At 53.6% G+C, this 12,631-nt stretch overlaps 1 protein-coding gene across 3 annotated transcripts in view; it reads left to right on the forward strand.

Annotated features, from left to right (window-relative positions):
* Positions 1-12,631, forward strand: part of CD82 (CD82 molecule) — a 52,504-nt gene continuing 39,873 nt past the window's right edge. Inside the window, exon 1 of one of the 3 annotated variants that reach the window (XM_081099547.1) lies at positions 1-176. The gene's annotated coding sequence lies outside the window, so the exon portion shown is untranslated. The remainder of the gene's footprint in view (positions 177-12,631) is intronic. The other 2 variants (XM_081099548.1, XM_081099549.1) reach the window with 2 other exon arrangements.

Genomic DNA, 12,631 nt, shown 5'->3' on the forward strand with positions numbered 1-12,631 from the left:
GAACTGGCGTCGGGGAAAGCAGGGGGCGTGTCCGGGGCGTGTCCTAGGCGGGGGCGGGGCTTGGCCGAGGCTTCTGCTTTCTCCGCGGGGAGTGGGTGAGTCCTGCTCTGCACAGTCGGACGCTGACAGGGTTGCGATCGCGCGACCCCAGGCTTGCTGCGCCGAACAAAAAGCAGGTAAGAAGGGGCAGGGGGGCAGGGGGGCCGGAGGGTGCTGGCCGGTGGCAAAGTTAGTTTTCGCCACCACTTCCAGAGCGCGCTTGGGCAGCTTTCTCGGAACAAGTGACAGGTCCGGCCACGAAGGCAGCTGGTGGGTGAGAAGGAGCTTAAGTTCCGGAATCCTGAACCCCAGTTCTCCAGCTCCGCCATGCACCAGTTGTGTGTCTTCGGCACATCCCTCCCCTGGGCTCTAGACCTCTCGGGTTCCAGTAAAAAGGAGGTTGAACCAGCTGAACTTCATGGTCCCGTTGCCCTTTCTCACTACAACCCCGGAAGGTGAGGGCTGGCAGGTGAGAGCCAAGTGCAGTTCAGCAACAGACATTCAAATCGCGTGGCTCAGACGCAGTTTTCTGCCTGCCGAGTGGCACAGAGCAAAGCAACCTCTCCGGGAGCGTGAAGCGAATTGCTTCAAAGGCCACACTAATTACTCAGATGGGGTTTGAACCCACAAGCCCAGAGGGAGCAGAGCCCAAGTCAGAGAACTTTCAGTCTCCCCTCCCCACCTCCGCAACTCGGAGAGCCCACTATGACTTTGGGCCAGAAACTCAAGGGGGCTTTTGTCCACCTCCTAGGGCTTTTTTCCCAAGTGAGTTGGCCTGGGGGGCCCAGGGCAAAAAGCAGGGGACAAGTTCTCATCTGGTGAATGGGAAAGATAAGGGGAAACCCGGCCAAACTTTGGACCCAGGTCAAGCCCAGGGCCTGGGGTTCTGGCTGCATGCCCCGGGATTAGGTTAGTTCCTGGTTCTGGAGGTTTCTGTCCTTGGTGCTTGTGCCAGGGCCGTGGTAGTTGGGCAGCCTAAATCAGTGGTCAGGGGCTTGGGCTTTGGGACCAAACTGACTTGGATTCCACTCCCCTGTGAGCTTCAGGTTCCTCATCTGTAAAATGGGGGTAATGACAGCACCCAATGGTAGTAGTGAGGACTTAATGGAATCGTGTGAATACAGTGCTCAGCAAGGCGCCAGGCGCTCAGTGAGGCCTCACTACATGCCAGCTGCTCTGATGTGGATGGGCAGGTGGTGGACTGGCTTCCTGCCTGGGAATGAGCTAAGTTTTGGAGGGTCAGAGATTGGCTGCATCCCCTTCTGACCCTGTGTGAGCCAGAAATTGCCACCTGCCACCAGCATCACTTTGTTCATTTCAGGATAGAGTGGCTGAGTTTTCTGTAATATTGCTGGAGGTTGGTGGGCGTCCAGTTAAATAAACACAAAAATGTGTTCTGAGCACCTACCATATATGAGGTGTTGTTTCAGAGGTGACCTAGCCAGACCTGGTCTCTGCCCTCACTTTGAGCTGCTGACGGTGAGGACTCCCCAACCCCACCATGGTCCTTGGGGAGAGGGTAACTCAGACCCAGGGCTCCAGGCCAGATGAGATTTCACGGGTCTGTACTGCTCTGGTGACTGGAATCCAGCTCTTCTACTGCACGGTGGGCTTGGGTGGAGGTATGGGCAGTGTGGACACCTGTTATCTGTTTGATCAGAGATGGGCACCGGAGGAGATTGGGAATGCTGTATGCCGGCTCCCAGCATCTCTTGGGGAGATGAGCCCTACACTTTAGAACCAGCTGGGAAATACAATGGGGCAAAGTCTGATTGAAGGCTGCACTAAATGAGGAGAGTGAGAGCGAGAGCAAGAGAGAGAGAGAGAGAGAGAGAGAGAGAGAGAGAGAGAGAGAGAGAGAAAGTATGGGTGGATGTGGTACTTAGCGGTGAGACACTGGAGAAAGCAGGGCAGGAAATGAGGGCACTTCTTAGAGTTGGTGAGACTTGAGCAGGACTTTCTACCTGGGCTCCCAAGTCCAGATTCGGCTTGAATCAACTTGGGGCTACAGACTCCCCTTCTCTGAGCAGCTGGGTGACATCAGATTGGAGTTTGGTCTGGTGGGGCGGGGGAGCGGTCAGTAACTTGTTGGGGGAGATGCTTAGTAAACATCGACTGGAAAGTCGTATGCACCACTCTCTTCCCCACATGATGAATGACCAACCGTGACACACTGATCCCATCCTTAGTTGCTTACAGTCTGGGGAGGAAGTTAGACAAGGAGATAAATGAAAAAAGGACTAGAGGGATCGTTAGGAAAGCCTCATGGAAGAGGTGGAGTTCGGGTGGGCCTGGCGGATTGGGAGGGTTTCCGCAGCCGCAAGGAAGACAGTGTTTGGGCAGTGGAAAATGTCTAGTCAGAGGCAAGGAGGTCAGAGTGTTCAGGGAGATTTACAGAAACTTCTGGGCTGATCAGTCTGGCTGAAGAGTTGGGACTGTGCAGGGATATGAAGGGGGAATGGTAGGTTGGGTCAACTGGTGGAGGGCCTTGAATGCCAAGGTGAGGTATTTGGATTTGATTTGTAGAAAGTGAGAGCCACTGGAGGTTTTTGAGCACGGGAGTGACACAGTCAGAGTGGCACTCGAGGAAAGGCAGTCTGCCAGATATGCTGGAGTGGGTGGCCCAGCGGTCAAGGGATAATGAACTGATGGCTGTGGTGACAGGGAAGGAGGGGCCCGGGGAGGTTTGGGGATATCTGCGGCTGGGGGATAGAAAAGGCACCATCAGAGGAGTGAGAGGGACCCAGGTGACATGGGAAATGTGAGTGTCCCTGTGTTTCTTTCTGTCTCCACCCAGGCTAGGTCCTGGTGCATAGCAGGGGCTCAGAAGGTGCTGGGCGGGGTGAGCAGGGGAGGTGCTGGGGAGGGTGATGAGTGCTACAGAGTGATAGAGAGGAGCCACCCAAGGAGGACCCGTGTTTGCCATGATGGGAGGCACCTGGGCCAAGTGGCAGAGCTTTAGCCAGTCAGCAGTGGGCTCCGGAGCAGGGGAGGTGGGGAGAAATGCCTGTGGCTCTCCCCCTCATAGCCGGAGCCCGGGGAGGGCCTGGGTCAGAGGTCAGCCAGTGGGGGCACAAATTTCCTATGTGTGGGGGTGGATTTTGGTTCCTCCAGGCTCCTCTGAAGTTTCTGCCATGTGGGGCAGTCCCCTCTCTCTTGAGGCCTCAGACTCTTAAGCCACAGAATGGAAGCTTCTCCTCCCCATTTACCCTCCACCCCCAACCCTGGGCCCAACCCGTTTTCCCTGAGGTCCAGAAGGCCATCCTGTCACAGGGCCCAGCAGACCCAAGCCTTGAGCTCTCCTTTGGATTTGGAGCTTCTGGGGTCAGCTGGCACCCCCTGGTTTTGGCTTGGCTTTGACCCCTTGCTCCAAACTGTTATACCCACTTCCTCCACCCCTGAGAAGATCAGAGGGGGCGGTTATGATGTAATCAAGTGCGTCAAACCCTCAGGAGTTGACTCTGGGGGAGGCAGGAGGGAGGGAAGAGTCTGGGCCCCTTCTTGGGACAAGGCGAGGGCCAGGGGTGAAGAGCTGGTTTAATCTCTGAAGGAACTGTCCTGCCCACCACTTCCCCTTCTGCAAGCCCCAATCCAAGGAGCCAGGAGGGAAGTCCAGAGGTAAACATAAGTGTATGGGACATGTCGCTTCCCTCTTCCCTGCGCCCTGATGCGGCCTGTGAGCAGACCCAGTTGGTGTCTGGGTTTCTGGCTGGTTCCTGCCTCACCCCTGGGGTTCCCCCTGCCTACACCATGGTTTTCCTGTCCGCAGCTGATTCACTCTGTTCTGACACGCAGAAGCAGCTGAGGGGAGGGAAGAGGCCTGTAGTCTGGTTCATGAAGTTCATTCCAAGTCAGTGGTTCTCAACCTGTGGGTCGCGACCCCTTTGGCGGTCGAATGACCCTTTCACAGGGGTCGCCTAAGACCATCCTGCATATCAGATATTTACATTACGATTCATAACAGTAGCAACATTACAGTTATGAAGTAGCAACGAAAATAATTTTGTGGTTGGGTCACAACATGAGGAGCTGTATTTAAAGGGCCAGAAGGTTGAGAACCACTGTTCCAAGTCCTCAGTTTACAGGCAGTGTGACCTCCCATAAGTGCCTTCTCCTCTCCGGGCTTCCCTTCTCTGCTCTGCTAATGGCCTATACTCTACTTGGCTCTCAGAGGGTTCTAAAGCCAGGATCTGTCCCGTGTAAAGTAGGGTACATGTGCACACAGGCATGCGCGTGCATGTGTGCCTGCGCAGACACACACGTACACAACACAGGCTCTCTATGCAGAGTGGAAGTGGAAGGCTCCTTTCAAACATACAATCACCAGTCCCCCCTTCCTCACCCTTGCTTATTCCTCCACTGGAAGCACCCTCACCTACCTCCTGCCTGTCTGCCGCTTAGGTCCATGGGGTAGCATGGTGGTGAAGAGTTGGACTTGGAGCCACAATCTTGACCCTGCTCGTTCCTCGCTATGTGACTCTTCCTGAGCCTCAGTTTCTGAATCTGAGAACTGGGGATAATAATGGTAACTACCTCACAGGGGAACGTGAGAAAAAACACGTTCATGAAGCTTAGCAGTTTTATACCTAGCACACAGTGAGAACTCCATCAAGGAGAGCTGTTCTTCTTTTCTGCCCCCAGCCCATCTTTCAAAGCTCGGACCAGCCTGCTTCTGGGGTCTCCAGGATTATTGCCTGGAACACCTACCCATGGCACGGGCCCTCTGTGCTCCCCAACATGTGTCGTATCCAGCTGAGTGGTGCTGCCCGGCTCTTCCTGGTGGTGTCTGGGACTCCCCAACATGACTCTACGCTTCCTGAGGGGAAGTAGGTCTGAACGTCAGTGGCAGACTTTCCCCAACCCTCTTCCTGTGTGCTTATGTACACACAGTACTTTGCTCTTTGCTGCTGTGTTTTGGCATACTGAATGTCTCCGTGAAGCCCCCAGGCCGGGACTGCCCTGCTTGTCTGTGTATCCTTGACTTCTGGCTCAAGGCCTGGCACACAGCAGGCAGTCGGGAAATGATGGTTGAATGAATAAGTGATTCTCCCTGGGGCAGCCCAGCAGGACCCAGCTCGGTGCCAAATCCTTGGCGACTCCTGGGCAAAGGCAAAGCCTGGAAGCGGGGTTTGAGTGCTCTGCCTTGCCCTTCAGACCTGCCCTCCCCGTTCCTGGAACCTAGGTCCAGGGAGGTGGGAATGGTCTGCTGGCCTGGGATTGCTCGGTTGGCATTTCAGTTTCCCTTGTGAGGCCTGGCCTTTGGCCTCCTGAGAGGGGAACAACCAGACTTCCTCCAGCCTCAGCCTGTTGAGGGGTCACTCTGGCCCGTAGTGAACCCTGACTCAGCCAGAGAAGACACCTTCAACTCAGCAGTTATTTGGGGAAGGTGCTTCTGGCCTGTGAGGGCACGGGCTCAGGCTCCAAGAAGTCCACCCCTGATATTCTCCCTCCAGACCACCAAGTGGGAAGCTCTGGGAAGCACCTCCACTCTCCCTCGTCTTCTTTCCCGGTAGTGGTGGCTCCTGCCCCTTCTTGGGGCGCCACCCCTGGCTTTCCCATGTGTGTGAAGGGTGATCCGGGTTGGAAGTTGTTGAGAATCTAGACCTGGGCTCACAGAGCCAATGCAGAGAAGTTGACGGAGTGCTGGAGGCTGGGCTTGAGGAAGCCTGGCTTCAGGTCTGGCCTCTGCTGGGAAGGTGCAGAGTGGCCTTTGTCAGGGAGGTGACCCCCTAGGCTGGCTCTCTTGCTCTTCAGGTAGCAAGTGCTCCAGAAGCCTGCCTGGGGTCCAGCTGGCCTTGGCCCAGGAGAGCGGGGGAAGGAACCATGGCAATGTCACGAACTCTGGAACCAAACTGCCTATAAATGATTCCTGCCTCTGCTATTTAGCTGCTGGGCGTGACTTTCGGCAAGTGTTTTGACCTTTCTGTGCATCAGTCTCAGCATCTGAAATTGAGATGGTAATATACTTGCCTCATAGCGCAGTTTGAGAACGGTATGAATTCATGTACGCGAAGCATTTATGAAGTGTGCCTGGCACAGAGCACGTGCTATATGGGTACAAGCTGGTTTTGGTAGGCTGGCTATTATTAATAGGAAGCAGGATTTAAGTCTCTGGGGGGCAGAAAAACTTGGTGAATAGCTTGAGTCTGAGGATCAGGAGACCTGGGTTCTCAGACCAGCTCATCCTTCCTTTGCCATGTGACCTTGGACAAGTTACAGCCCTTCTTGGGCTACAAAATTATAATGATGCTGCTGCTCTTGGTGTTTGTAAGCGAGGCCCATGTGATGTCACAGTGGGCATCTGCAGGGTTTTATTCTCGAAGGGACTTCTGGGTGCTTGGCCCATTCTGCAGTCATTCTGTAGGTGGGCAGGTCCTGGCACTGCCATGGAGACATGACGGACACAGAATGGCAGAGCTGTCCCAGCCCCCACGACTGTACTCAACAAGTAGATGAATCCATTTAAATATACACACAACTGTGAGATTATAGAGATCAGATTACAGACCTTTTTTTATTTTCCCCTACTTTCTGAATCTTCTGTAGTGAGCCCATATTACTTTTATGCTTAAGAAGAAACAATAAAGTGATCAAAAATCTTATTATACATAGTTACACAGAAATGTATTATATGAACTTGGGATCACATTGAGCTTTTTGTTGTTAGTTAAGCATATTTTCTTTTTCAAAAGGGGGTGGGGTTTGAAATGAATATCAGTTTGTCAAGCTGCAAAAGACGAGGGAATGTCTATGGAGGGAGTGGTTTTGGCCATGGGCCTCAGATCCTGGGAGATAAGAGTGTGATATGGATGGGAGTTTCACCAGTTTCCATTGTGGTGGACACGCCCCGAGTACTGCTTGGTGTTTGTTTAGAAAACTTTTCAACAAGCTTTTCAACAGTCCTTGACACCAACAGACTTAATTTCCTCACGTCAAAACTGGGGGAAATAATAATACTTCATTCAGGGAGGTGCTGTGAGCGCTAAAGGAGCTTAAATGTGTTGCGGTTTCCGAAGGAACCCCCTTTTTCCTCCTGAATTTGGAAGCAAGAGAAAAGAAAACAGTTGGCAAAGATGGAGTGCCAACCATCGGCGTCATTGTTGAGAAGGCCAGCCAGAGACCATGGCTGGAGATCCGGGACCCAGAGGGCTTGCTAGCCGCCTCCCCTGGCACTGGCAGAGTTACCCGTCCGTCCGGTCCCAGGCGGCGCTGGACGGGTGCCAGCCTCGCTGCAGAAGCAGGTGGTAGCAGCAGAGAGGAGCTCAGGTGATGGAACGCTCCAGCAGGCAGCTCAGCTCGCAGGAGGCGGGCCCACTGAGCATGCCCAGTGTGCCTTCCAGACGAACCAATCAGATAAGCCACTGCTGGTCCTGGCGTGAAGGGGGCGGGGCGAGGCGAGGCCAGAGGTGTTCTCCCTGCAGAGGTTCCAGGTCAAGGAAAAAAAGTAGAGGGGAATATGTGTTCCCCTCATAAATATAAGGCACGTTGAACGATGCCGGGTATGCAGTGGGCACTCAGTAAGTGCTCATTTGTCGCTGCTGATAATGATAACAATGAGCAATTCTACTACTACGGCTGGAAAATCACTCTCCCGCTCACTGTCTTAGGGGATGGAATATTAGAATGTTGTTGCAATGGGACCTGATGAGACACCCCGAGTAGAGGAAATAGAAACTGATGGGGAGCGAGGAGCCTTGGTCCGTAGGAGGTTCTGTGGCAAGGGAATGAGTGGGAAGGCTTTAGGTCATTGACCTCCCTGACCTCTGGCCTCTCTGAATATGCAGCAGAAATGTAACTGGGGCAGGAAGGATGTGTCGTCTACTTTTTTTTTTTTTTTTTTTCCCAAAAAAGCTTCTCAGGTTCCCTTTTTCTCTGCCCCACACTTTGTCCAGGCAGGGCCCAGCAGAGGGTTTTTGTTTTGTTTTTCCAGGAGACTGTATAACATGGTATCGTGTTTATCAAACTTTGTGCATATCAGAAATCCCCCCAAGCGGTAGAGGGGTGCAAGCTGCATGTAGGGAACCCCTGGGGTTGTACTTATAGCTTGGGCTTCTTTCTGGCTTTTTGGGACTTGCCATTGGCCAGACCTAGGTATGGCCCAGCTCTTCCTCCCACTATCTGCTCACCTTTGGGCAAGTTTTGCAATCTCTCAGAGCTTTGGTTCATTCCCATGAAATGGAGAATGATAATGGCACCTCTCTTGGGGGCTTGCATGAGGGTTAAATGAGACAATTAGTGTGGGTGAATTGCTTAGTGAGGGGCCCAGCTCAGAATGAATCCTCCCTCCAAGCCAGAAGCTGACGAGGATGGTAATGATGAACAAAGGCTGCTCCTGCCACTCCTTTGGGGAAATGGCACTGGGTGAGGTCCTGATCTGGAGTGGAGATTCCCAAGGCTGTTGGTAGCTCTGGGGTTTAGGAGGGCCTTGCGTCTCTGCCGACTTGGTCCTTGATCAGAATGTGCGAGCCCCAGCCTCGACCTGGGTGCTCTTGGCTTAGAGTGGAAGGCCACGTTGGGTGCTTGTGACTAGACTCACAGGATTGTGGTTTTGTGAGTAGCTCTGTAGTTCATTGAGTGAGCCCACCGACGCAGTCTGATCCCATGGAAAACATCCAGTGTTTTGCTTGGAGAATACCTCAAGGCTTGGAGAATTCGGTACCTTTTCTCTCTGGACAGATCTCATTCTTTAAAAATACGGTATAGAATTTGAGCAAACCCACCCTCCCTTCGCTTCCACTCGTCGATCCTGATCATTCTTGTTGGGACCATATGGGGTGTGGGATACGCTCTGAGAGGACCACGTCTCCCTTGTAATCAGGGCCACCGCAGGCCAGTGACTCTGATGTACAAAAGAGATGTTTCTGTTAAAAAAAAAAAAAGAAGTCATCTCCATCTGAACCAAATGGGCACTTAGAGAATAACTTTCTAAATTATTGGAGAAATGGTTTCTGTGGAGAAATTTTCCAGGTGAAGAACAGATGCAAAGAAGGAAATAACCGTTCAGGGATAAGTAGTGTGAACACACACACACACACACACACACACACACACACACACAGCGTTTGGGAGCATACCATATGAACTACTTCCTGTGCTGTGGCATTTCAGTTAACATTTAAGGGAGGATTTTTCCACATTATTCAGTCCTCTTCCACGGCATGCTTCTCTGTCCATGGCGTTGTGCCACAGGGACCCACCGTGACCCAGTTTAGCGCTCTCCTGCTGTTGCACGTGTAGGCCGGTTTGCATCTTTTATTACTGTCCACGCTGCTACTGCGATCACCTTGTCCGGACAGATACTTTGTGCTCACCAACCATGGAGTGAATTCCTCGAAGTGGCTTTCCAGTCAGGTGGTTTTTAAACTCAAGGTCTGAGGGCCAGCTTCTCAGGGAAAAGCCCTTTCCCTGACCACCAGAATGTACCCCCAAATTTAGCTCCAGTCCCCCTGGGGGGAGGGACAGCCAGTGCCCCTCAGTGCTGGTTAGCAGGCCCACAGAAACAAGGGGACAAGCTCTTGCTCTGTGTGTGTGTGTGTGTGTGTGTGTGTGTGTGTGTGTGTAAGACAGACAGATATGGGGGAGCTTTTTCTCCTCAACTGTAGTCTGACTTTTGACCCCTCTCCAAGAGCCAGTGGTATCATTAACTAATTATGGGCTCTCTTTACTGTTTAATGACCTCTCTCCATGGTGACTGCTTCCCCAGCAGCCTTCCAGGAGCCAGGGAATGGGGAGATGAGGCTGTGGGAGGACGTTTATCTGGAGTAGAAGTGGGTCATGGATCATGGGGTCATGCAGTGCTTCTCAAACTGACAGATGCCAGTCTCCTGGAGCATTTGTTAAAGCAGATTGTACCCCCAGGGCTTCTGATTGTGTTGGTCTTGTGGGGGGCGTTGGGGGCAGCCTGAGAATGTGCATAGCTAACATGTTCCCCGGAGCTGCTGCTGGTCTGGGTACCACACTTTGAGAACCAATGGAGAAGTGGAATGGGGCGCGTGGGGGCAGTGTGGTGAGTTTCAGCTCCTGGTGCTGTGGACAGCAGGAACCGTGCCCCATTTGGTAAAGCCTCATGTGAGGCCTGAACTCACCTTCCCCTGCCCCCACCTCATTACCCTCACCAGCGTGTGCTCTGTATATTTGTATGGGCAGGAGGATAAGACGATTATCACTGCCCCTATTCTACAGAAATAAAACTGAGGCTCTGGCAGGGGACCTGATGTGTCCGAGGGTGTGCCCTCAAAGGCAGCAGGAGCACTGATACAGGACCCCTGGCCTTGCCTCCTCTCTATGCCTCCCCCCCCCCCCCCGGCCTCCCCAACTCCGGGCTTATTCTGTGCGGCTCCAGTGGAGGAGCGGGGGTACCTTCCTTGAACACTGTGCTTCCCCAGGGGACCCCAAGTGCGGGGGCTGGGGAGGCAGGTTCCCCTACACTGTCTCCGAGCCTGGGTCTTGCTCTACTTTTTACCTCCCTCCCGCCCCGCTAGCCATTCAGTAATGTGATCTTCTTCCAAGATCTAGTGTCCTCCTGCCAGTGTATGTTCCCAGTTATAGTTCTGGCCAAGTTTTCCCAGGGAATGGAAAGTTGCTCCTGCCAAGCCTGGGAGCGCCTGGCAGGCAGAGCTGAGGGCGAGGAGAGAACCCTCCTCTGTGGAGCATCTAATGTGTGCCAGACCCTGCCCTGGGCACTTCGCAGCCATGATGTCAGGCCAGCCTCCCACCAGACCCCCAAGCAGAGGTGATTATCAGCCCTCATTTACTGATGAGGAAACGGAGGGTCCTGGAGCTGAAACTACTTATAAAAGGGGCAGAACTGGGCCTTCACCCCCAAACTCCAAGGCGGGGTCCCTGGTCCAGAGTGGCAGCAAGTCTGGGACCGAAGGAGCTGGGACGTGGGGAGGCCACCACCCACGCAAAGGGGGTCAGCCCCAGGGGCACGGCTCCCTGGGATTTGGGGTCTTGCAGTGGGAGAGCCCTGGCCTAGCCATCAGGAGACCCAGTTAAAGCCAAGCTCTGCCGCCACCTGGCTGCATGACCTTGGGCAAGTCACTCCCAAGCTTGAGGCCTCCAAATCCTCATCTCTCATAATGATACCTTTCGCTTTATAGCTTTTAGCCATGGACATTTTCTCACATTCTTAGTCCTAAAAGCCCCCCAGCACCTTGTGAAATAGGCAGGGAGGGTGTTATTACTGAGCCCATCTTATAGATGATGACGGAGGCTGTGAGTGAGATGCCCAGGATCCTACAGCTAAGGAGGTGCTGGAGCCAGGATTTAAACCATGTTTTCTTTGCTCTCCATCCTGAGCTTGGTCCCTCACCCCACCCTGCCCCCTAAGTGAGGGGGGAGAATCCTGGGCTCCTCTCTATTCTCAGCCACAGGATTAGGTATCCCAAGGCTCTTATTTGAGCTGGGGGGTGGGGGGAAATGTTGGGTGCAAGGGGCCCAGATTTCTAAGAAAGGGTATCCTGAGATTCTTGCACTGGGCCAGGACCTGGGGAGGCAAGATCGGGTGGTCCAGGCTGTCCCTGTTCCTACCTCCTGCCCAGACCTGGGCATTTGAGACCCCTGGTAGTGGGGGGGAAGTGGGGTTCATCCCCTCTCCCCGCTCCCACCTCAGCCCCTGGCTTCCCCTGGGACCTGTACCTGTCCTCCAAATACACAGAATTTTCCAGACTCAGACATCGGTGCCCAGGTCCTGTGGTTCTGACTCACTGTCCTCACCTCCTCCCCATCTCCTGACCAGACGGAGTCTTCCTCATTCTTCCAGGCCCAGCTCCAGCCACCTTCTTCTCCCGGGAAAGCCTTGGTACTCCGGCCAAGCCAACTCAACTCTCTCTGGTCTGTCCCGTGGGTGAACTGGCTCACTGGGTCAGTAACTCCCCAATGAGGCCGTGAGAGCAAGGGCTGTGGCTGCTGTGGCTTCAAGACCCCTGTGGGGTCTCCCAGGCTGGCAGAACTCAGGGCACTGGCTCTGCATGGTCCGGGGACAGCTGATGACTTCAGGGTCAGCCTCAGACCTGTGACTCTCATATTCTGTGACCCTGAGCAAGTCACTTATCTTCTCTGACTCTTGGTTTCCTTCTCCTGAAAATGAAGTTACGTGCCTCACTGACCTCTGGGAAGGCTTGCATAAGATAAACCACGCAAGCCGAAACCGGTTTGGCTCAGTGGATAGAGCGTCGGCCTGCAGACTGGGAGGTCCCAGGTTCGATTCTGGTCGGGGGCATGTACCTGGGTTGCGGGCATATCCCCAGTAGGAGATGTGCAGGAGGCAGCTGATCGATGATTCTCTCTCATCGATGTTTCTAACTCTCTATCTCTCTCCCTTCCTCTCTGTATAAAATCAATAAAATATATATATATTTTTTTTAAAAAAAGATAAACCACGCAAAACACCTACGGCTGACATCCAGTGGATTCCAGGAGCTCAGGAAATGCCGACCCCTCCCCTTCCCTGCAGTCAGCTTCATTCCACCTCCACCCACCTAACCCCCTTGAGTGGGGTGTCTGCTTGGGCCTCGTCTAAGACCTGAACTCTATCTGCCCTAGTTAGGGGTGTTCTAGTCCAGTAATTGGGGAAGGATTGGGCCGAGGC

Source organism: Myotis nattereri (assembly GCF_964212035.1).
Source record: "Myotis nattereri genome assembly, chromosome: 9".
NCBI lineage: Eukaryota > Metazoa > Chordata > Mammalia > Chiroptera > Vespertilionidae > Myotis > Myotis nattereri.